This window comes from Somniosus microcephalus, chromosome 3, assembly GCF_052327205.1.
Source record: "Somniosus microcephalus isolate GS21.2 chromosome 3, FLI_Smic_1.0, whole genome shotgun sequence".
In the NCBI taxonomy this organism is placed as follows: Eukaryota; Metazoa; Chordata; class Chondrichthyes; order Squaliformes; family Somniosidae; genus Somniosus; species Somniosus microcephalus.
In genome coordinates, this window is record NC_140989.1 from 17748437 (window position 1) to 17773513 (window position 25077).

A 25077-nucleotide genomic window follows, 5' to 3' on the forward strand; every position below is an offset into this window, starting at 1 on the left:
CAACACCGTGAGCTCTTATTTTGTGCAGTAACCTTTTATGAAACACCGTATCGAATGCTGTTTGCAAATCCAAATACACTACATCCACTGGTTCCCCTTTATCCACCCTGCTCATTACATTCTCTCTTAAGGAGGGGAGAGGGTGCGGGGAGATGGGGGGGGGGGGAAGATACGGGGAGATGGTGGGGAGGGTGTGGGGAGATGGGGGGGGGTGCGGGGAGATGGGGGGGGAGGGTGTGGGGAGATGGGGGAGGGGGTGAGATGGGGGAGATGGGGGGGGAGGGTGCGATGGGGGGAGGGTGCGGGGAGATGGGGAGGGGCTGAGATGGGGGAGAGGGTGCGGGGAGATGGGGGGAGGGGGTGCGGGGAGATGGGGGGAGGGGGTGCGGGGAGATGGGGGGAGGGGGTGCGGGGAGATGGGGGAGGGGGTGCGGGGAGATGGGGAGGGGGTGCGGGGAGATGGGGAGGGGGTGCGGGGAGATGGGGGAGGGGGTGCGGGGAGATGGGGGGGGGTGCGGGGAGATGGGGGGGGGTGCGGGGAGATGGGGGGGAGGGGGGGAGGGTGTGATGGGGAGAGGGTGAGAGGGTGCGGGGAGAGAGTGTGGGGAGATGGGGGAGGGAGGGTGTGATGGGGAGAGGGTGAGAGGGTGCGGGGAGATGGGGAGGGAGGGTGCGGGGAGATGGGTGAGAGGGTGCGGGGAGATGGGGGAGGGAGTGCGGGGAGATGGGGGAGAGGGTGCGGGGAGATGGGGGAGGGAGTGCGGGGAGATGGGGGAGAGGGTGCGGGGAGATGGGGGAGAGGGTGCGGGGAGATGGGGAGAGGGTGCGGGGAGATGGGGGAGAGGGTGCGGGGAGATGGGGGAGAGGGTGCGGGGAGATGGGGGAGGGAGTGCGGGGAGATGGGGGAGAGGGTGCGAGGAGATGGGGGAAAGGGTGCGGGGAGATGGGGGAGAGGGTGCGGGGAGATGGGGGAGAGGGTGCGGGGAGATGGGGGAGAGGGTGCGGGGAGATGGGGGAGAGGGTGCGGGGAGATGGGGGAGAGGGTGCGGGGAGATGGGGGAGAGGGTGCGGGGAGATGGGGGAGAGGGTGCGGGGAGATGGGGGAGAGGGTGCGGGGAGATGGGGGAGAGGGTGCGGGGAGATGGGGGAGAGGGTGCGGGGAGATGGGGGAGAGGGTGCGGGGAGATGGGGGAGAGGGTGCGGGGAGATGGGGGAGAGGGTGCGGGGAGATGGGGAGGGAGGGTGCGGGGAGATGGGTGAGAGGGTGCGGGGAGATGGGGGAGGGAGTGCGGGGAGATGGGGGAGAGGGTGCGGGGAGATGGGGGAGGGAGTGCGGGGAGATGGGGGAGAGGGTGCGGGGAGATGGGGAGAGGGTGCGGGGAGATGGGGGAGAGGGTGCGGGGAGATGGGGGAGAGGGTGCGGGGAGATGGGGGAGGGAGTGCGGGGAGATGGGGGAGAGGGTGCGAGGAGATGGGGGAAAGGGTGCGGGGAGATGGGGGAGAGGGTGCGGGGAGATGGGGGAGAGGGTGCGGGGAGATGGGGGAGAGGGTGCGGGGAGATGGGGGAGAGGGTGCGGGGAGATGGGGGAGAGGGTGCGGGGAGATGGGGGAGAGGGTGCGGGGAGATGGGGGAGAGGGTGCGGGGAGATGGGGGAGAGGGTGCGGGGAGATGGGGGAGAGGGTGCGGGGAGATGGGGGAGAGGGTGCGGGGAGATGGGGGAGAGGGTGCGGGGAGATGGGGAGAGGGTGCGGGGAGATGGGGGAGAGGGTGCGGGGAGATGGGGGAGAGGGTGCGGGGAGATGGGGGAGAGGGTGCGGGGAGATGGGGGAGAGGGTGCGGGGAGATGGGGGAGAGGGTGCGGGGAGATGGGGGAGAGGGTGCGGGGAGATGGGGGAGAGGGTGCGGGGAGATGGGGGAGAGGGTGCGGGGAGATGGGGGAGAGGGTGCGGGGAGATGGGGGAGGGAGGGTGTGATGGGGAGAGGGTGAGAGGGTGCGGGGAAATGGGGGAGGGGGTGCGGGGAGATGGGGGGGGGGGGGAGGGTGAGATGGGGGAGGGGGTGCGGGGAGATGGGGGGGGTGCGGGGAGATGGGGGGGGTGCGGGGAGATGGGGGGGAGGGGGGGAGGGTGTGATGGGGAGAGGGTGAGAGGGTGCGGGGAGAGAGTGTGGGGAGAGAGGGTGTGATGGGGAGAGGGTGAGAGGGTGCGGGGAGATGGGGAGGGAGGGTGCGGGGAGATGGGTGAGAGGGTGCGGGGAGATGGGGGAGGGAGTGCGGGGAGATGGGGGAGAGGGTGCGGGGAGATGGGGAGAGGGTGCGGGGAGATGGGGGAGAGGGTGCGGGGAGATGGGGGAGGGAGTGCGGGGAGATGGGGGAGAGGGTGCGAGGAGATGGGGGAAAGGGTGCGGGGAGATGGGGGAGAGGGTGCGGGGAGATGGGGGAGAGGGTGCGGGGAGATGGGGGAGAGGGTGCGGGGAGATGGGGGAGAGGGTGCGGGGAGATGGGGGAGAGGGTGCGGGGAGATGGGGGAGAGGGTGCGGGGAGATGGGGGAGAGGGTGCGGAGATGGGGGAGAGGGTGCGAGAGACAAAATACAAGGAGAAATGGGATTTCAAGTCTGAAAAGTTGTCACCCATGAAAATGCAGCACTCCCTCAATACACTAAATAGAATTTAACAGCACAGAAACAGGCCATTTGACCCAACTAGTCTATGCCGGTGTTTATGCTCCACACGAGCCAATACTGAAAGAATACTGAAATACGGCACCTTTCACAACCACCAGACATCCCAAAGCGCTTTACAGCCAATGAAGTACTTTTTGAAGTGCAGTCACTGTTGTAATGTAGGAAACACAGCAGCCAATTTGCACACAGCAAGCTCCCACAAACAGCAATGTGATAATAACCAGATAATCTGCTTTAGTGATAAATATTGGCCAGGACACCAGGGATAACTCCCCTGCTCTTCTTCGAAATAGTGCTGTGGGATCTTTTACGTCCACCTGAGAGCAGACGGGGCCTCAGTTTAACATCTCACCTGGAAGACGGCACCTCCGACAGCGCGGCACTCCCTCAGCACTGCACTGGAGGGTCAGCCTGGATGTTGCGCTCAAGTCTCTGGAGCAGGACTTGAACCCACGACCTTCTGACTCAGAGGCGAGGGTGCTACCCACTGAGCCACGGCTGACATTGAGGTGTCAGCCTAGATTTTGCGCTCAAGATTCTGGAAGTGAGGTGTGAAGCCTCAGCCTTCTGACTCATAGCCGGCAATGTAACAAACTCAGTGGATATGGTGGGGGAGACAGAGTTCTAAAAAAATTGAAATGTTTTGCATTAATGGCAAACACCCTTAAACATCCCACACTTGATTATTATCTAGCCGCTGGGTTTGTCAATTCATGTTTAAAGTGGTGAATCGGGTGGTCATGCTCTGGTATTACAGTAATGTGCATGGAGTGGATTTGCCAGGGTTAGACTGCCAGCAGATGCTTCTCTCAACACGATCCCCAGCACCTGATAGCAACACCATCCAGGAGGTCATGTCGAGAGCATCTGCTCCAAGATAAATACTCATCAAGCAACGGTAGTATACATTTCGTGGAGTGGCAGAGAAAGAGAGGGCGAGAGAGAGAGGGAGCGAGGGAGGGAGCGAGGAAGGGATCAAGAGAGAGAGAAAGGGAGGGAGGGAGAGAGGGAGAGGGAGAGAGAGGGAGAGATCGAGAGAGGGAGGGAGAGGGAGAGGAAGGAACAGAGAGGGAGGGAGGGAGAGAAAGAGGGGGAGAGATTGGGGGGCGGAAGAGGGAGAGAGGAAGACAGAAACAGAGAGAGAAAGACAGAGAGGGAGAGAGTTGCAAGACAAAATACAAGGAGAGACACACAGATAACGGGACACAGACACGCAAAGGGGGAAAGGGAGAGAGAAGGAGAGAAAAATAAAGAGAGGGGGAGAGGAAGAAAGAGAGGAGAGAGAAAGAGGGGGAGAGAAAGAAAGAAGGGGAAAAAAAGAGGGAGAGAAAGAAAGAGACAAACAAAAGGAACAGGTACAGAATGACACACGCACTCAGACCCGACACAGACACACACAAAAAGAGAATGAATCTCAGGAATTCACATGTATTCCGTTGTGAATTGTAAAAGCAGCCATAGTACATCAATGTGCAGGAGACAGAAGGGCGAGTCAGTGAAGAATCCAGCCTGATTTGGGAAGGTGGAATTTTCAGTTTCTAGATGATGATCTTACTAAACACCATTCGCACCCTCACTGTGGCTTGGCACTGAACAGATGCAGCTCAACCTGTTGTTCCAATACCGTGACAAAATTCCTGAAACTGCAGATATTAACCCCACAGGTACAGAGCACAGTTTCAGCTCTTTCTCAGCGGCAGCTTACCAGAGGCACTTTGATATTGGTACCAGGTCTCTGGTAGAGCACGGGCTGAGAATCTGCAGCCTCCATTTTTACATCGAATTTGTGTGTCACTGTGTGCCATTAAAGGGCCACTGTACAGAGGCTCGCTCCCTGATCTCTATTCTTGGGACACAAGTAAAGTCAGGTACCACTGGAGTTCATCCCCATTATATAGAATCATACAATAGCACAGCACAGAAGGAGGCCATTCGGCCCATCGAGTCTGTGCCGGCTCTTTCGAAGAGCAATCCAGTCAGTCCCACTCCCCCGCTCTTTCCCCATATCCCTGCAATTTTTTCTCCTTCAAGTATTTATCCAATTCCCCTTTTGAAGGCTACTATTGAATCTGTATCCACCGCCCTATCAGGCAGCGCATTCCAAATCCTAACCACTCGTTGCGTAAAAATGTTTTTCCTCAAGTCGCCTCTGGTTCTTTTGCCAATCACCTTAAATCTGGGCCCTCAGGTTATCGACCCTTCAGCCATTGGAAACAGTTTCTCTTTATTTACTCGATCTAAACCCTTCATGATTTTAAACACCTCGATCAAATCTCCTCTTAGCCTTCTCTGCTCCAAGGAGAACAACCCCAACTTAGAGTCATAGGCCTAGAAATTCACTGGCCTTAGCGCCGCTTTTGAGGCGCTAGAGGGCCTAGCGCCGAAGTTATGGCCAGTTTAGAAATTGACAGGGGCCCTAAATCGGCGTTAGGCCGGTAGCGCTGCGCCGGCACCGATGACGTCATCGGTGTGCGCAGCGTCCCGGTTGCCATGGTAACCCGCCCGAACTCGGAAATTGAGTTGCGGCCGCCTCGCCCGTGGCAGCCGCAAGCAACGTTCTGGCAGAGGTGCCTTACAGAACTTTGCGCCGGTGCATTAAAGGCCCCGCGGCGGCCGGCCGCTTTCCCGCCGGCCGCCTGGCCGCAGCTCCCTCCCCGGACTTCCCGCTCCCCCCCCCCCAGAACAGAAGCAAGCCCGGCACTTGTCCGAGGTGCCGGGCTCATTTTTAAAAAGATTATCGCGGGCCGCGGCCGGGTGCAGGCAGCTCCTCCTTAACGGAAGGAGGAGGCCTGCACTTCCCGAGCCTGCCGCACCGCAGCGGGCGCCGCAGCGCCGGAATAGCGCCGCAATGCGGCGCGTGGCGCCAGTTTTGAGGCGCTGAGACCCCTCAGTAGCGCCGGCAGCCGTTTGCGCGCGGCGCTACTGAATTTTTGGCACGCGCAGGGGGACTTAGCGCCGGCACTAACTTCCGGCGCTAAAGCCCTCGCTGCGCCAAAACCGAATTTCTAGGCCATAGAGTTTTACAGCACAGAAAGAGGCCCTTCGGCCCATCGTGTCTGCGCCGCCCATCCATCCCTGTCCAGTCTAATCCCATTTTCCAGCATTTGGTCCATAGCCTTGTATGCAATGGCATTTCAAGTGCTCATCCAAATGCTTCTTGAATGTTGTGAGGGTTCCTGCCTCTACCACCCTTTCAGGCATTGAGCTCCACATTCCAACCACCCTCTGGGTGAAAAAGTTCCTCCTCAAATCCCCTCTAAATCTCCTGCCCCTTACCCTGAATCTATGCCCCCTTGTTATTGACCCCCCCACTAAGGGGAAAAGTTCCTCTTTATCTACCCTATCTATGCCCCTCATTATTTTGTACACCTCAATCAGGTCCCCCCTCAGCCTTCTCTGCTCCAAGGAAAACAACTCCAGCCTGTCCAGCCTCTCTTCATAGCTGAGGCGCTCCATCCCAGGTAACATCCTGGTGAATCTTCTCTGCACCCTCTCCAAAGCAATCACATCCTTCCTATAGTGAGGCGACCAGAACTGCACACAGTACTCCAGCTGTGGCCTCACCAGCGTTTTGTACAGCTCCATCATAACCTCCCTGCTCTTATATTCTATGCCTCGGCTAATGAAGGCAAGTATCCCATATGCCTTTTTAACCACCTTATCTACCTGCTCCGCTGCCTTCAGGGATCTATGTACATGTACACCAAGGTCCCTCTGACCCTCTGTACTTCCTAGGGTCCTACCACTCATTGTGTATTCCCTTGCCTTATTTGTCCGTCCAAAATGCATCACCTCGCACTTTTCAGGGTTAAATTCCATTTGCCACTTTTCCGCCCATCTGACCAACCCGTTTATATCGTCCTGTAGCCTGAGGCTTTCCTCCTCGCAATTTACCACCCCACCAATTTTCGTGTCATCTGCGAACTTACTGATCATACCTTTTACATTCTCATCCAAATCATTTATGTAGATCACAAACAATAAGGGACCCAGCACCGATCCCTGAGGTACCCCACTGGACACAGGCTTCCAGTCACAAAAGCAACCTTCGACCATCACCCTCTGCCTCCTGCCACTCAGCCAGTTTAGGATCCAACGCGCCAAGGCACCCTGGATCCCATGGGCTCTTACCTTCTTGACCAGTCTCCTATGCGGGACTTTGTCAAAAGCTTTACTGAAGTCCATGTAAACCACATCCACAGCATTTCCCTCATCCACCCCACTAGTCACCCCCTCGAAAAATTCGATCAGATTTGTTAGACATGATTTACCCTTGACAAAGCCATGCTGACTATCCCCGATTAATCCTTGCCTCTCCAAGTGGAGATTAATTTTGTCCCTCAGAATTTTTTCCAATAATTTCCCCACCACAGATGTTAGACTCACTGGCCTGTAATTCCCTGGTTTATCCCTGCTACCCTTCTTGAATAATGGTACTACGTTAGCTGTTCTCCAGTCCTTTGGTACATCCCCTGTGGCCAGAGAGGTTCTGAAAATTAGTGTCAGAGCCCCTGCAATCTCCTCCCTTGCCTCCCACAGCAGCCTGGGATACATCTCGTCCGGGCCTGGGGATTTATCCACTTTTTGGCCCGCTAAAACCGCTAGCACCTCCTCCCTCTCGATGCTAATATGTTCAAGTATGTCACAGTCCCCTTGCCCGATTTCTATGTCTGCATCGTCTTTCTCCATAGTGAACACAGATGCAAAAAATTCATTTAAAACCCCGCCTACATCCTCTGGCTCTACACACAGATTGCCACTTTGGTCCCTAATGGGCCCTACCCTTTCTCTGGTTATCCTCTTGCCCTTAATATACTTATAAAACATCTTAGGATTTTCCTTTATTTTGCTCGCCAGTGTTATTTCATGGCCCCTCCTCGCCCTCCTAATTTCTTTTTTAAATATGCCCCTGCACTTTTTATACTCCTCTAGTGCTTCTTCTGTCTTTAGTCTTTTGTAACTGCCAAAAGCCCCCCTTTTATTTCTAATGCATTTTTGTATATCCCTTGTCATCCAAGGTTCCCTTTGCTTGTTGGTCCCACCCTTGACCTTTACAGGAACATGTTGGCGTTGTACTCTCTCTATTTCCCTTCTGAAAGTCTCCCACTGTTTTGATGTGGATTTTCCTATAAGCAGCTGCTCCCAGTCCACTTTGGCCAGATCCTGCCTTATCATATTAAAATCGGCCTTCCCCCAATTTAGAACCCTTATTTCCGGGCCGTCTTTGTCTTTTTCCATGACCACCTTAAATCTCACCGAATTATGGTCACTGTCGCCAAAATGCTCTCCTACTGACACTTCCACCACTTGCCCGGCTACATTCCCCAGAATTAGGTCCAGTACCGCCCCCTCTCTTGTAGGACTTTCTACATGTTGGCTCAAAAAGCTCTCCTGGATGCACTTTAAGAATTCTGCACCCTCTAAGCCTTTCACACTCTGACTGTCCCAATTTATATTGGGGAAGTTGAAATCCCCCACTATTATTACCCTATTATTTTCGCACTTCTCTGAGATTTGCCTACATATCTGTTCCTCTATCTCCCCCTGACTGTTTGGGGGCCTATAGTACACTCCCAGCAAAGTGCTTGCCCCCTTTTTGTTTTTAAGTTCTACCCATATGGCCTCATTAGAGGAACCCGCTAATATATCGTCCCTCCTTACAGCAGTAATTGACTCCTTAATTAATATTGCAACACCCCCTCCCCTTTTACACCCCCCTCTGTCTCGCCTGAAGATTCTATACCCCGGAATATTGAGCTGCCAGTCCTGACCCTCCCTCAACCATGTCTTCGTGATAGCAACAATATCGTACTCCCAGTCTATCCACGTAACTGTAATCCCTCATCCCTGGAACCATTCTAGTAAATCTCTTCGGTACCCTCTCCAAGGCCTTCACATCCTTCCTAAAGTCTGGTGCCCAGAACTGGACACCATACTCCAGCTGGGGCTGAACCAGTGTTTTATATAGGTTTAGCATAACTTCCTGCATCATAGCCCAGTATCAATGCTCCATTGTGTCTGTGTGCAGCATCAATATAAACACCTTAAATTGGAGGACAGTGGCTGCCCAGCAAGTTATGGCACAGATAGACTGGGAGGCCGGGACTATACGAACCTCGGTGGGTCCGTGGCGGGCGGTGTCGGTGGTGGGTCCCGACCCCACTGCTGGTTCCATCCCGCTCTGTAAAATGAATTTCCTTGATGGGGCTTGTTAAGCCTTGCCCAGCACGTTTCCCGGCCAATTAGAGGGAGCGGGTCCGGTGACGTCACTTGATGACGCGTCATCAGCTGGTTTCCTTCAAGAGACTATGGCCAACTTATTTTGACAGTTGTGCTGTCAGTGTTCTACAGCATTGAGGTGCTGCAAACACTGACAAGCGCTGCACAGAGGCACAGGGCTGCACCCAGGCGCTCCCATATAAGCATATGGAGGGAGTCACAGCACGCAGGGAGGTTCTCTTCCCTTCCCATGGGCGGAGAAGATCTCCCCAGGAGATCAACACAGCCTGGTTGCACATTGCAGAGGAGGGGGGCACAAGCAGCGATGTGGTCAGGAGGACCAGGCTGCAGTGGCGCAAACCTTTCAATTATTTCAGTAGATCACAAAATTTTAGTACAAAGTCACACTCAACCTCATCCTGCTGTGCCTCTCACCACATCCCCATCACTCTGTCTTCTCTACCCTACTCCTGCACATCCTTACTCACACCAACATACCTTGCACCTCCACCCATCCCTCTCAATCTACATTATCACATCCCCATCTCACTAGCCACCCCTCACACTCACCCTCATCCTAGTGCAATCATACCAACTAGCAACACACAAGGGTAGGCACTTGGGTGTTTTATCCAATGTTCATGTAAAGTTTCAGTTAATGTGCTGTTAAACATTAAAACCTTTATTTTCAACACTTTGCGTTCTTGGACCGATTTGTCTGCACCTTTGGAAGTGGCTTAGTGAGTTGCAGTGAATGGTGAGACATAACGGTACCCCCCACAAAGGTGATGTCATAGGAATGGTTTGGCCATTGTAGGGAAGCTTTATGGTGTTGGTGTGGGGTGGTGCCAACCTGGTGCATCATGCGGCAGCCAGGATGTACAGCGTCAAGTGAAGTAAATCTAGCCATGGTGAGGTCATCCCATGCGTCCCGGGCAGCAATGTGGTTGGGTGCTGATACCCTGTGTCCTGTGCAGCATCGGGTGATTGAGGAGAAGGTTGGTGTTGCTGTGGGTGCTGAGGAAGAGCTTGTGGCTGAGGGAAGATATCGCTGTAAGGTGGGAGCTTTTACTGTACATTTGAAGCTGTCAACTCAACAGCTGATTCAATGGCCACTGACCTCCCACCTCAGCCTGACAGACGCGGTTCACGATCAGAGTAGATCCTGTGGGTGAGCTGTCAAATGCAGGTGGTGAGCTGAAAATCATTCTTAAGTGGCTCTAAACAAGCCACTAATTACCTGAATTGGGTCCCCGCTGTGAACCCACTGCTGCGTGTCGGGTCTGCTCAGCGCTGACAGACCCAACATCGGGGAAAGGTGCATTGCGGCTGGTAGATGGAGTTGAGGGACCAAAAAAAAAAACACTTTCCCACCCGACCCGCCACCGATCGCGCCCCGCACAATTCCGGCTGGAGTGTTAATAGCAAGCTTGCCAATCTGGAAATCCAGCAAAATCGGTCAGCAGCTTCAGAAACAGGGAGCAGAGCCCCTCAAAAAGCTGCCATGCATTCGAGCCCATTACCAGGGCCACTAAGTTATGGCGATTGAATAAATTCAATTCCATTTTAATTCCAGGGGATTCCAGGGTTTGTACTACTGCTTTGGGGAACCGCATCACTTCGGTTTGTTTTGGGTGTCAGCCTTGGCTCAGTGGGTAGCATCATCACCTCTGGGTCAGAAGGTTGGGAGCCCACAGCCCCACTCATCACCTCTGGGTCAGAAGCCCACAGCCCCACTCCAGGAACCTGAGCACGCAAGACTGATGAAGTCGCTAGATTTTTGTTGGGCGGGCTGTCTTGAGTATTGTGTGCAGTTTTGGTCGCCTTATCTGAGGAAGGCTGTTCTTGCCATGGAGGGAGTGCAGCGAAGATTCACCAGGCTGATACCTGGGATGGCAGGAATGACGTATGAGGAGAGATTGGGTCGATTAGGCTTCTACTCACTGGAGTTTTGAAGAATGAGAGGGGATCTCATTGAAACTTATAAAATTCTAACAGGACTAGACAGACTAGATGCTGGAAGGATGTTCCCGATGGCCGGGGAGTCCAGAACCAGGGGTCACAGTCTAAGGATAAGGGGTAAGCCATTTAGGACAGAAAGTAGGAGGAATTTCTTCAACCAGAGAGTGGTGAACCTGTGGAATTCTCTACCACAGAAGGCAGTAGAGGCCAATTCATTAAATATATTCAAGAAGGAGTTGGATATATTTCTTAAGGCTAAAGGGATCAAGGGGTATGGGGAGAAGGCAGGGACAGGGTACTGAATTTGGATGATCAGCCATGATCTCATTGAATGGCGGAGCAGGCTCGAGGGGCCGAATGGCCTACTCCTGCTCCTATCTTCTATGTTTCAAGGGATATGGAGCTCAGGCGGGCAGATGGAGTCGGGGGACAGATCAGCCATGAGCTAATTAGATGAAGGCTCGAGGGGCTGAATGGCCTGCTCCTGTTCCTATCATATTGACAAAGAAGAGAAATGCCATTGGTATAGGAGGAGAGAGCAAGATGAAAAGGTGGCAGGAGGGAGAGGTGGAGGGAGAGATTGAGAGAGGCTGTCAGACTTCTTTTAATATTTTAAGTGAGTGTTTTGTTCAGGAGAGGGTTTATGGTTTAAAGCTCCCTCTCACAGGTGTGCACAATTGCAGCACGTGACTTTTAGATGTAGCGATGTGGGGTCTGATTTCACCGTTTGAAAAGCACACACATTCTGCGTCTATTATAAGGCAGTAATTCAATCAATCAATCAGTGCGGAAGGCAACACAATCAGCCGCAGCAAAGCTCTCATGAAGCGCCTGAGCTTGTAGCTCTTTCCGTTGTAGGTTTGTGTATTTGAAGGAAAGAAGGAACTTGCATTTATATAGTGACTTTCACAACCTCGCCATGTCACAAAGCGCTTTGCAGCCAATGAAGTACACGTGAGGCGTAGTCGCTGTTGTAGTGTAGGGAAACGTGGCAGGCGATTTGCGCACAGCAAGCTCCCACAAACAGCATCATCTGTTTCAGCTGTTGGTTGAGGGATAAATGCTGACCAGGACGCCGGGAAGAACTCCCCTGCTCTTCTTCGAAATAGCGCCACGGGATCTTTTACGGCCACCTGAGAGAGCAGACGGGGCCTCGGTTTAACGTCCCATCCGAAAGACGGCACCTCCGACAGTGCGGCGCTCCCCCAGGAAGTGCCAGCCTGGATTATGTGGAGTAAAAATGCACTGAGCATGAAAGCAGAGAAATTACCCGGCTCTTGGGGTGAGTGTGAAAGAACTAGAATCTCTAGTGTTCGGAATGTCTCCCTCCCTGGTCAAGCCTTTGCTCTGCTCCTGCGTAGAAATGGGAGAGGTGGGTGCGGGGGGTCCAGATTTATACTGCGGAATATCAGAGCTCCTTAATGCAAACAAAACCAAGGTACAAGATCAGATAAAGCATCTTCACTCGTGCGAAAGAGCACAGGCCCACGGTAATGTGATGCTAACCCTCACTCGCTTGGACGGGGGTGTGAAAGTGGAAGAGAGGGCTGGAGAAGGAACAGCTATCAGCCTAGCTGTCCTGCCCCATAGCAACTGGGGGAAAACATGACTTGAAAACTTCAGCACCATGCAAACTGGAGCAGAAAAAGACAGCGGATCAGCACTTTTCCCTCCTTTCCCTGCGCTGACTTCGAAACACTGGAATCCTGCATGTATGGGAATGTTGCCAAGGCTGCCCAGTGAGCTGTCACAACACGTTTATATCAACGCCTTGGCAGACGAAGGATACTAGGAGGGCTGTTTGTGGAGGAACGACAGCAGGGGTGGGGGGTGGTGGCGGGGGGAGAATTGTTGGCAAGACTCTTTTTTTTTTATTATTGCAAGGGTTTCTGTTCACTTGCGTTGAGCCGGGAAAGAACTGCTGATTGCAGTCAAACCAGACAAGATCTTCCTACCCATGCGATATTCGGTCTAACTCAACAAGGCTTCAAAGAGGCCCCACCCCCTCCAAAAAAAAGTCAGAAGGTTGTTTCTGTAGCAACCGAAACAAGCTCCTGTACCCGTGAGGGACGGTGAGCCTGAGGGGATCTGAGGACGCGATAGGGACAGGAGTCCGCCATCAAGTGACAAGGTGGGGTAAGAGGGAAGTGCATAATGTCTATAAATCTGTCAGAGATTACTTCTTTGCTGGTAAATAAATAAAATAAAATTGATAATGGAAACAAACAAAGATCGGAAATAGCCACGTCCTACCCCCATGGACAAACACCTGTTTGCAGTCAACCCACACGCAGTTTAGATATATACAACAGCAAAATACTGCGGATGCTGGAAATCTGAAATAACAATAGAAAACACTGGAAAAACTCAGCAGGCCAGGGCAGCATCCGTGGAGAGAGAAACAGAGTCAACGTTGAAATCACCAAACGCAGATTGGGCGACCGCTTTGCGGAACACCTCCGTTCAGTCCGTGCGGGTGACCCTGAGCTTCCGGTCACCTGTCACTTTAATTCTCTGCTTCACTCCCACTCTGATCTCTCTGTCCTCGGCCTATTACATTGTTCCAATGAAGCTCAACGTAAGCTCGAGGAACAGCACCTCATCTTTCGATTAGGCACTTTACAGCCTTCTGGACTCAACATTGAGTTCAACAATTTCAAACTATAACCCTTGCCCCCATTTTTCATGCTGTATGATTTTGCCATTCCCATTTGCAACATTTTATCTTTCCTGCCTCTTACATAAGCACAGTATATTCCTTCAATACCTTCCTCACCTTCCCCCCCCCGTCACTGCACCTGCTTAATATCTGTTACATCTCCAGCTTTTTCCAGTTCTGACGAAGGGTCCCAGACCTGAAACGTTAACTCTGTTTCTCTCTCCACGGATGCTGCCTGACCTGCTGAGTTTTTCCAGCGTTTTCTGTTGTTATTTCGCATTTTAGATATATTCTCCACATTAAACAGTTTCATGCTCATTGTCCCCATAAAAAAAAACACGAAAGGCTTGCATTTATATAGCGCCTTTCACGACCACCGGATGTCCCAAAGCGCTTTACAGCCAATGAAGTACTTTTTGAAGTGTAGTCACTGTTGTAATGTAGAAAGCACAGCAGCCAATTTGCACACAGCAAGCTCCCACAAACAGCACTGCGATAATGACCCAGATAATCTGTTTTAGTGATGTTGATTGACACCAGGAACAACTCCCCTGCTCTTCTTCGAAATAGTGCCATGGGATCTTTTACTTCCACCTGAGAGAGCAGACGGGGCTTCGGTTTAACATCTCATCTGAAAGACAGCACCCCCTCAGTACTGCACTGGAGAGTCAGGCTAAAGTCCCTGGTGGGACTTGAACCCACAACCTTCTGACCCAGAGGCGAGGCGTTCTACCAACTGAGCCACAGCTGACATTTTTACCTTTATAAATAGGTTGCCAGACTGATTGACAGCCATCAGTAAGAGTGAAGACCCTTTATTTTCACTATTCATGTTTTGAACAGCAAACAAAGGCACCTGAAAGTGTGTCCTGTATAGAATTTAGGATTTAGATTTGAAGTCTGAAGAGCAATTGACCTCTGACTGATCTCAGCCTGCACAGCTCCCTCAAAGAACAATTAAACTCTGACTGACCATATGTTGCATAGCTCGCTCACCAAACAATTGAACTCCAATTGACCCGAGTTTTAATAAAACACTTCTGTCCCTATAAACCAGTATATCACTCGGCTTACCGTGAATAATGCCAGAGGACATATGTTAGTATATAAAGAAGTGTCATATATATATATATATATATATATACATACACACACACATATATATATAAATATCGATGTTAGAGTAAATTTCTTTTTAGAGTATTTTATTGTGGCAAAACCTTCTGAAACGCTTCACAGAGTGAATTATCTTTGATGTGCAGTGACTCTAGTTACGTAGACAAAACCAGGAGCAGTTTCTGTTTGTTCGCCTTTGGGCAGAGAAGGTTAAGGGGAGATTTAATCGAGGTGTTCAAAATTTTGAAGGGTTTTGATAGAGTAGCTGGGGAGAAACTGTTTCCGCGGGCAGGAGGGTCAGTAACCAGAGGACACAGATTTCCGATAATTGGCAAATGAACCGGGGGGCGGGGGGGGGGGGAAGATGATGAGAATTTTTTTTACGCAGCGAGTTGTTGTGATCTGGAACGTGCTGCCCGAAAGGGTGGTGGAAGCAGATTCAACAGTAACTTTCAAAAGGGAATTGGATAAATACTTTAAAGGGAAAAATGTACAGCTCTATGGCGAAAGAGCAGGGGAGGGGGGCTAATTGGAAAGCTTCCCCTAAAAATGACCTGTTTTTATTTTAGTGATGTCAGGTGAGGGATAAATATTGGCCAGGACACCTGGGATAGCTTCTCGCCTCTGAAGGTTGGCGGTTCAAGTCTCACTTCAGCATTATCCCCGGTGTCCTGGTCAATATTTATCCCTCAACCAACATCACTAAAACAGATGATCTGGTCATTATCACAGTGCTGTTTGTGGGAGCTTGCTGTGCGCAAATTGGCTGCTGCGTTTCCTACATTACAACAGCGACCACACTTCCAAGAAGTACTTCATTGGCTGTAAAATGTTTTGGGACATCCGGTGGTCGTGAATATATATATATATTCAGCAGCATCTTTAAGATTAAGTTTTTTTTTATACCTTTAGCAATTTTCTCCCCTTTCTCTCTCCCCGCGAAAGCATCAAGCCCTTGTACAACAGCACAGGTGCTGGCTGCCTGCCCCGCACAGTGGCTCAGTGAGTAGCACTTTGGTCTCCGAGTTTGAAGGTCGCGGGTTCAAGTCCCACTCCACCAGACTGGAGAACAGAATCCAGGCTGACGCTCTAGTGCAGCGCTGAGGGAGTGCTGCGCTGTCCGAGGCCCCGTCTGCTCTCTCGGGTGGGCGTGAAACGATCCCACGGCACAATTTCAAAGAAGAGCGGGGGGAGGGGGGGCGGTTATCCCTGGTGTCCACAACCTTCTGATTCAGAGGTGCGAGAGCCGCCAACTTTTTTTTTCCTCCATCATTTACCTCATTTCCTGTGTGTGGTATCTTGCTGTGCGGCAACCGGCTGCCGCGTTACCTGCATTACTGCAGCGACTACCCTTCCAAAAGTACTTGTTTGGCTGAGAAGCCTTTCAAGATCTCCTGAGGGCAGGAGAGGCGTAATAAGGACATAAGAACATAAGAAATAGGAGCAGGAATAGGCCACTTGGCTCCTTGAGCCTGCTCCGCCATTCAATAAGATCGTGGCTGATCTTGGGCCCAAAGCCACTTCCCTGCCCGCTCCCCATAACCCTTCACTTCCTTATCTTGCAAAAATCTGTCTATCTCCACCTTAAATGTATTTAATGACCCAGCCTCCACAGCTCTCTGGGGCAGAGAATTCCACAGATTTACGACCCTCTGAGAGAAGAAATTCCTCCTCATCTCAGTTCTAAAAGGGCGACCCTTTATTCTGAGACTGTGCCCCTGAGTTCTGGATTTCCCCACGAGGGGAAACATCCTCTCTGCATCTACCTTGTTGAGCCCCCTTAGTATCTTATATGTTTCGATAAGATCACCTCTCAGTCTTCTAAATTCCAATGAGTATAGGCCCAGCCTGCTCAACCTTTCCTCACAAGTCAAACCCCTCACAGAAATGCAAGTTCTTGTCATTTTACGATGAAGTGCGAGGCATCTGTGTCACTGCGCACACCTGCTCGCACACTCGTGTGCGAGCCACTCAGCCAGATGAAGGGCTGTGAAAAGGGTTCCGTCCCCTCCAATTACCCGCTCAGAACTCTTGCTTCGCTACTTCCTGTGCCACAGCTGGGCCGATTACCACTTCCCCTGCAGATGCAACTTGAAGCTTGCACTTAACTTGGCTCGGTGGAAAAAAGAGTCATACTTTCCACTGTTCAGTCTTGAAACCATTACTGAACCGGCATTTAGATTTTCCACAACATTTTGTTTTATAAAGAATTTGCAGCGGCAAACAGCTGCACAAAATGCTGATTAAGTGAAGTGACGGGGAGAGTGACCCGTGCGTGCGTGCGCACACGCACCGGTTGATTATATGGATGGTGCTGTTGTTTTCATTGCAGTCAGCAGTACAGTTTAAATGCTTAGGGGTATTTTTTTCCCCTCTTGTGCCTAGAAATGAGTAGTTGCTGCTGCTGCTGTCTCTGCATCCTTTCCATTAAAGCGGAACAGCTGGCCTGTGTTGTCAAGGGGACTTAACAGCTGTGGGCTTCCCTCCAATTAAAGCCCATGAAAAGAGCCACCAGAATCTCTTCTCAAAGTACACTTCGTGCTGGTTAAGGTTTTAAACATTCACTCCCTCCACCACCGGCGTACCGTGGCTGCAGTGTGTACCGTCTACAAGATGCACTGCAGCGACTCGCCAAGGCTTCTTCGGCAGCGCCTCCCAAACCCGCGACCTTTTCCACCTTGAAGGACAAGGGCAGCAGGCGCATGGGAACACCACCACCGCCAAGTTCCCCTCCAAGTCACACACCATCCTGACTTCACAGAATCACAGAAATCACAGAAACCCCACAGTGCAGATAGAGGCCATTTCGGCCCATCGCGCCTGCACCGACACATATCCCACCCGATCCCCGTAACCCCACGTATTTAATCCCCCCAACACCAAGGGTCAATTTATCATAGCCAATCATCCTAACCCGCACATCTTTGGACTGTGGGAGGAAACCGGAGCACCCGGAGGAAACCCATGCAAACACGGGGAGAATGTGCAAACTCCACACAGTGGAGACTGTGGAGTTGGACATATATTGCCGTTCCTTCATCGTCGCTGGGTCAAAATCCTGGAACTCCCTCCCGAACAGCACTGTGGGAGCACCTTCGCCACACGGACTGCAGTGGTTCAAGAAGGCGGCTCACCACCACCTTCTCAAGGGCGATTAGGGATGGGCAATAAATGCTGGCCTTGCCAGCGACGCCCACATCACAGGAACATATAAAAAAAAAGGTCGATGCACCGGGATAGCTGTGTTCACAGAGCTAGGAAAGAGGCCATTCGGCCCATCATGCCTGTGCCAGCTCTTTTGAACAACGTCTCCAATTAGTCCCACTATCCCATCTCTTTCCCAATAGCCCTGCAAAATGTTTTCTTTTTCTCACCCAGTGAGCAGGATCATTTGCAGTGCCGTTACCGGCAAGGCTACGGACCAAGAGCTGGAAAGTGGGATTAGGCCGGATAGCTCTTTTTCGGCCGGCACGGACACGGTGGGCCGAATGGCCCGCTTCTGTGCCGTAAATTTGTATGATGCTATCATTTGTGGCCCATGCTTTTCAGATGATTTCGGTTCTACGATGCGAGTTACCCGTTTAAGAGCGTGATAAATAGGAGCAGGAGTGGGCCACATGGCCCCTCGAGCCTGCTCCGCCATTCAATAAGATCATGGCTGATCTCCTACCTCAACTTTCCTCGCCCAATCCCCATATCCCCTAATTCCATCAGTGTCCAAAAAAAAGAGCCACCATAATCTCTTTTCAAACTGCACTTTAAGGTCAAGGTGCTGGATGGCCTTTGAGTGAATGGACAGCACTCACTTGGGATGCCAGCCTAAAGCTCCCATTTATATTGCCGTTGTTTTAGGTGCTGCTCTAGTAGACTGTGTATGGTAGTCGAGTAGTTATGTCACTAGGATAGTAATCCTGAAACTGTGAGTACAAATCTCTCTATGGTAATTTAAAATATTGAATTTGGTTAAAAAATTTGGAAGTAAAAGTGACCATGAAGCTGTTGGGTTGTTGGAACAAGCCCAACTGGTTCACTAATGTCCTTTAGGGAAGGAAATCTGCCGTCTGTACCTGGGCTGGGCTTATATGTGACTCCCGTCCCACGCCACTTAACTGCTCTTGGAAATTGCCTAGAAAGACACTCAATTGTATCAAAGGACTGTAGTGGTTTACAAAAGGCGGCTCGCCACCTCAGGACAATAAATGCCAGCCTTGCCTGCAGCGCCCACATCCTGGGAATGATTTTTTTTTCTTCCCAAAGTCAGTCAGTGCTGTCTCCCTTATTCCCGAGTGCAGACTCCAAATGAAAACAGTGGCAACATAAACGACGACTTAAACAGGGGATGAAAAGGGTCCTGACAGTCCATCAAACTCACTTCTTCCACGAAGTGCGTGCAATCTGCGAGGATAGATTTAATCGCCCGAGGAAAATTACTGTAAACCACAGAGCCATAGAAGTTTACGACACAGAAGGAAGTAATTTGGCCCATTGTGCCTTTGTTGGAGAAATCCAAACTTAATCCGACTGCCCTGCTCTCTCTCTCTCCAGTTTCACCTCAACTGAGACACATCAGCAAAACGTCTACCTACCCTAGACCACTACACTTACTTGGGATGGGAGGATTGTCTCATAAAGAAAGATTGAGTAGACTAGGCCTATATTCTCTAGAGTTTAGAATAAATGAGAGTTGATCTCATTGAAACGTACAAAATTCTTACAGGGCTTGACAGGGTAGATGCTGGGAGGATGTTTCCCCTGGCTGGGGAGTCTAGAACCAGGGGTCAGTGTCTCAGAATAAGGGGTCGGCCATTTAGGACTGAGATGCGGAGAAATTTCTTCACTCAAAGGGCTGTGAATTTTGGAATTCTCTACCCCAGAGAGCTGTGGATGCTCAGTCGTGGAGTATATTCAACACAGTAAGGGAATCAAGGGATATGGGGATAGTGCAGGAAGGTGGAGTTGAGGTCGAAGATCAACCATGATCTTATTGAATGGTGGAGCAGGCTTGAAGGGCCGTGTCATAGCGTCATAGTCATACAGCACAGAAAGAGGCCCTTCGGCCCATCGTGTCCGCACTGGCCATCAAGCCCTATCTATTCTAATCCCATTTTCCAGCACTTGGTCTGTAGCCTTGTATGCTATGGCGTTTCAAGTGCTCATCTAAATGCTTCTTGAATGTTGTGAGGGTTCCTGCCTCTACCACCCTTTCAGGCAGTGAGTTCCAGATTCCAACCACCCTCTGGGTGAAAAAGTTTTTCCTCAAATCCCCTCTAAACCTCCTGCCCCTTACCTTGAAACTATGCCCCCTGGTTACTGACCCCTCTACTAAGGGGAAAAGTTCCTTTCTATCTACCCTATCTATGCCCCTCATAATTTTGTACACTTCAATCAGGTCCCCCCTCAGCCTTCTCTGCACTAAGGAAAACAACCCCAGCCTGTCCAGTCTCTCTTCATAGCTGAAGAGCTCCAGCCTAGGTTACATCCTGGTGAATCTCCTCTGCACCCTCTCCAATGCAATCACATCCCTCCTATAGTGTGGCGACCAGAACTGCACACAGTATTCCAGCTGTGGCCTAACTAGCGTTTTGTACAGCTCCATCATAACCTCCCTGCTCTTATATTCTATGCCTCGGCTAATGAAGGCAAGTATCCCATATGCCTTTTTAACTACCTGTCCTGCTGCCTTCAGGGATCTATGTACATGCACACCAAGGTCCCTCTGACCCTCTGTCCTTCCGAGGGTCCTACTGCACAATTGATTGTCTGGGTGAAGCCACATCTATCCCTATTTCCAATTCCCACTGGCCGTGTATTCCCTTGCCTTGTTAGTCCTCCCAAAATGCATCACCTCACACTTTTCAGGGTTAAATTCCATTTGCCACTGTGTGGCCGACTCCTGCTCCTATTTCTTATGTTTATGTTCTTACCCAGAGAGGTTTGCACCCCAGTCCTACCCAGATAGTTACCCAGCTCTTTTCTGAAGAGATTGGTTTTGTTTGGAATCTGTCTCCGAACTATTAACAAACTATAACGCTCTATAAAAAGCCTCAATGTATTTTTGGTCATGAGATGCCCAGACTTTGCCTGACCAATCTGTAAAAAAAGAGAACTTTTTTTAAATCTGGTGAATTTTGTGCTCAACGTTAGCACTGGGGAATGGAATCACGTTAGGGTGGTACTTGTACAGGCTCGGCACAGAATAAAGCTCACTCTACTCTGCCCAATAATGTGCTTCAAAGAGCACCACATCAATGTGACATTTTTCCATTGCGTGCACTGACCACACAGGTGCAAGAATGAGAGTGCCAATTTAGTGCTAAGCCAGGCTGACACATAGGAATATAGAAACATAGAAGATAGGAGCAGGAGTAGGCCACTCGGCCCCTCGAGCCTGCTCCGCCATTCAATGAGATCATGGCTGATCATCCAAATTCAGTACCCTGTCCCTGCTTTCTCCCCATACCCCTTGATCCCTTTAGCCTTAAGAAATATATCTAACTCCTTCTTGAATATATTTAATGAATTGGCCTCTACTACCTTTTGTGGTAGAGAATTCCACAGGTTCACCACTCTCTGGGTGAAGAAATTCCTCCTCATCTCTGTCCTAAATGGCTTACCCCTTATCCTTCGACTGTGACCCCTGGTTCTGGACTCCCCAGCCATCGAGAACATCCTTCCTGCATCTAGTCTGTCCAGTCCTGTTAGAATCTTATAAGTTTCAATGAGATCCCCTCTCATTCTTCTAAACTCCAGCGAGTATAAGCCCAATCGACCCAATCTCTCCTCATACGTCATTCCTGCCATCCCAGATATCAGCCTGGTGAATCTTCACTGCACTCCCTCCATGGCAAGAACATCCTTCCTCATAAGGACTACCTCAGTACTGAGGGAGTGCTGCACTGTCGGAGGTGCCGTCTTTCGGATGAGACGTTAAACCGAGACCCCCGGCTGCTCTCGCAGGTGGACGTAGAAGATTCCATGACACTATTTCGAAGAGGAGGAGCAGGGGGAAGTTATCCCCGGTGTCCTGGCCAATATTTATCCCTCAACCAACATAACAAAAACAGATTATCTGGTCGTCATCACATTGCGGTTAGTGGGAGCTTGCTGTGCGCAAATTAGCTGCTGCGTTTACATTACAACAGAGACTACACTTCAAAAAGTATTTCATTCTCTGTAAAGTGCTTTGAGGTGTCCTGAGGTCATTAAAGGCGCGATATAAATGCAAATCTTATTTTTTTCCTTTTTCTAATTACAGCTAAAATACTGGCTATTTCAGGCTTCTGAAACTCCTTTCACCCTTGCACCCAACAAACCATCTGGTCTGGGTATGTATGCAAGTCATGGAGGTAAAGGGCTTTGCATAATTCACTGCACAAATCAATCCCCAAGAGCAGTCCATCTCAAAAAAGGAGATTTCATTGACCTGTTCTCCTCTTAAACACGGTCAAAATGAACATTTTGGAATCAGGGCTTTAAACAAATTGACCCTGGGGTGTGGTTAGTGAACAGTATCACGATAACCTAGGTTTTAGTTAATGGAAAGTTGCGGGGAGGGGGTTCTGATCTAGTACAGAGAATAAATATATATAAATACCTTTTATATAAAGGATATAGAGGCACTGGAGAAGGTTCAGGGAGGGTGATAACAGAACTGAGAGGTTATACCCATCAGGATTGGCTGAACAGGCTGGGGCATTTTTCTCTAGAAGGCAGAGAGGTGGCTTAATAGAGGTCTTTAAAATCATGAAAGGGTTTGATAAGGTAGACACAGAGGGCTAGATTTTCCTGGAGCCGTCAGGCGGGGTTTCAGGCGTGTGGGGGGGGGAAATCCCGAATTCGGGGGTCCCGACACCATCCCGCCCAAAACCCCGCCCCACGCAACTTTCAGGGGCGGCGGGTACCCGCTCCGCACTGGGACCCACCGAAACCAGGTGGGAAGGGATTAGTGCCAATTAACTGCCTGTTAACAGGTAGTTAACAGGCAGTTTTTAGCCTAATCCCTATTTTGAGGGGTTTCGTGTGGGATTCCCGACGGCTCCAAACCACGCCAGGTTAGAGCAGGCGGGCCGTCGGGTTGAAGGAGTTGGAGGGGTCGCGATGTCGGCGCTCAGGTGAGTGATGGGTGCATGAGTGCAAAGGTAAGTGTGTTTGGTGTGTCTAAAGTGTGTAAAGAACTTTTACTTACCTGTACTTACCTTTACAGCCTTTCCTCCTGTAGGCGTCGGGAGTCCATCACTCAGCCGGCACTTAAAGCCGAACGGCTGTGAAATGTGAAAAGTGACAGCCTTCAGCTTTGAGTGCTGCTGAGAGTTCTAACTGAGTCTGTGCAGAAGGACTCATGTTAGAACTCAGACTGTCAGTGTTTCACAGCTTGAAACAGCTGTGAAACACTGATATTTCATCTGTCAAAAGCTCTTGACAGATGAAATTGCAGTCTGTGACGTCACCTGTTGCCGGGTGGTCCTTAATTGTCCTGCTGAGCCCGCTGGGCGGGCTCAACAAGATCAATCAAGGAGAAATCGCGCGGATTGGCTGGACGTCGATGTAGGCGGGTCAAAAACCCGAAAGTTGAAGTCCCGCCTTCTTCCCGACCCGAAAGTTGAAGTCCCGCCTTCTTCCTGACAGGTTCGGCAAAATCTACCCCAGAGAAAATGTTTCCACTTTTGGGATAAGACCAAAATTAGAAGTCATAAATATCAGACAGTCACTAATAAATCCAAAAGGTAATGCAGGAGGAACTTTTTTACCCAGAGAGTGGTGAGAATGTGAAACTCGCTGCCACAGGGAGTGGTTGAGGCGAATAAAATAGATGCATCTAAGCGGAAGCTAGATAAATACACGAGGGAGAAAGGAATAGAATTAGAACATAAGAAATAGGAGCAGGAGTCGGCCATTCGGCCCCTCGAGCCTGCTCCGACATTTAATAAGATCATGGCTGATCTGATCTTGGCCTCAACTCCACCTTCCTGCCCACTCCCCATAACCCTCGACTCTCCTGTTTTTCAAAAATCTGTCAATCTCCGCCTTGATTATATTCACAGACTCAGCCTCCACAGCTCTCTGGAGGATGTTCCCGATGGTCGGGGAGTCCAGAACCAGGGGTCACAGTCTAAGGATAAGGGGTAGGCCATTTAGGACAGAAATGAGGAGGAATTTCTTCACCCAGAGAGTGGTGCACCTGTGGAATTCTCTACCACAGAAGGCAGTAGAGGCCAATTCATTAAATATATTCAAGAAGGAGTTGGGTATATTCCTTAAGGCTAAAGGGATCAAGGGGTATGGGGAGAAAGCAGGGACCGGGTACTGAATTTGGATGATCACATTGAATGGCGGAGCAGGCTCGAGGGGTCGAATGGCCTACTCCTGCTCCTATCTTCTATGTTTCTATGTTTTTATGTAGAATTCCAAAAGATTCACGACCCTCAGAGATGAAATTCCTCCCCATCTATGATAAATTGACCCTTAGTGTTAGGGGGATTAAATACGTGGGGTTACAGGGATAGGGTGGGATATGTGTTGGTGTAGGGGTTACGGGGATCGGGTGGGATATGTGTCGGTACAGGCTCGATGGGCCGAAATGGCCTCTATCTGCACTGTGGGGTTTCTGTGATTCTGTGATTCTGTGATCTCCGTTTTAAATGGGCGACCCCTTATCCTGAAACTATGCCCCCTAGTTCTAGATTCCCCCACGAGGGGAAACATCCTCTCAGCATCTACCCTGTCAAGCCCCCTCAGAATCTTATATGTTTCAATAAGATCACCTCTCATTCTTCTAAACTCCAATGAATATAGGCCCAACCTGCTCAACCTTTCCTCATAAGACAACCCCTTCATCTCCTCGTGAACCTTCTCTGAACTGCCTCCAATGTAAGTATATCCCTCGTTAAATAAGGAGACCAAAACTGTACGCAGTACTCCAGGTGTGGTCTCACCAATGCCCTGTACAGTGGTAACAGGACTTCCTTACTTTTATACTCCATCCCCCTTGCAATAAAGGCCAATATTCCATTTGCCTTACTAATTACTTGCTGTACCTGCATGCTAACTTTGTGTTTCATGTACGAGGACCCCCAGATCCCTCCGTACTGCAGCATTCTGTAGTCTCTCTCCATTTTAATTATATTTTGCTTTTTTATTCTTCCTCCCAAAGTGGATAACCTCGCATTTTCCCACATTATACTCCACTTGATATGCTGATATGAAGAGGAGTGTGGAGCATAAACACCAGCACGGACAGACCAGTTGGGCCGAATGGCCTGTTTCTGTACATTTTATGTAATTCGATGTAAATTTTAAATCTACACAATTCATTTTTCTCATTGAAAAAGGAGCAATTGCAGTTCGCTCACTATTAAAAGTGAACTGTAAGTTACAATAAAGGAAAGAGAGATGTAATACTGCTCCTCCTTTGCCAAGAGAGCTGTTTTGGATTTGGGG

The 25077-nt window shown here is 50.6% G+C and overlaps 1 protein-coding gene across 4 annotated transcripts in view; it reads right to left on the minus strand.

Annotated features, from left to right (window-relative positions):
- hivep2a (HIVEP zinc finger 2a) overlaps nt 1–25077 on the minus strand; it is a 276998-nt gene that overhangs the window by 77453 nt on the left and 174468 nt on the right. The window lies entirely within an intron of this gene.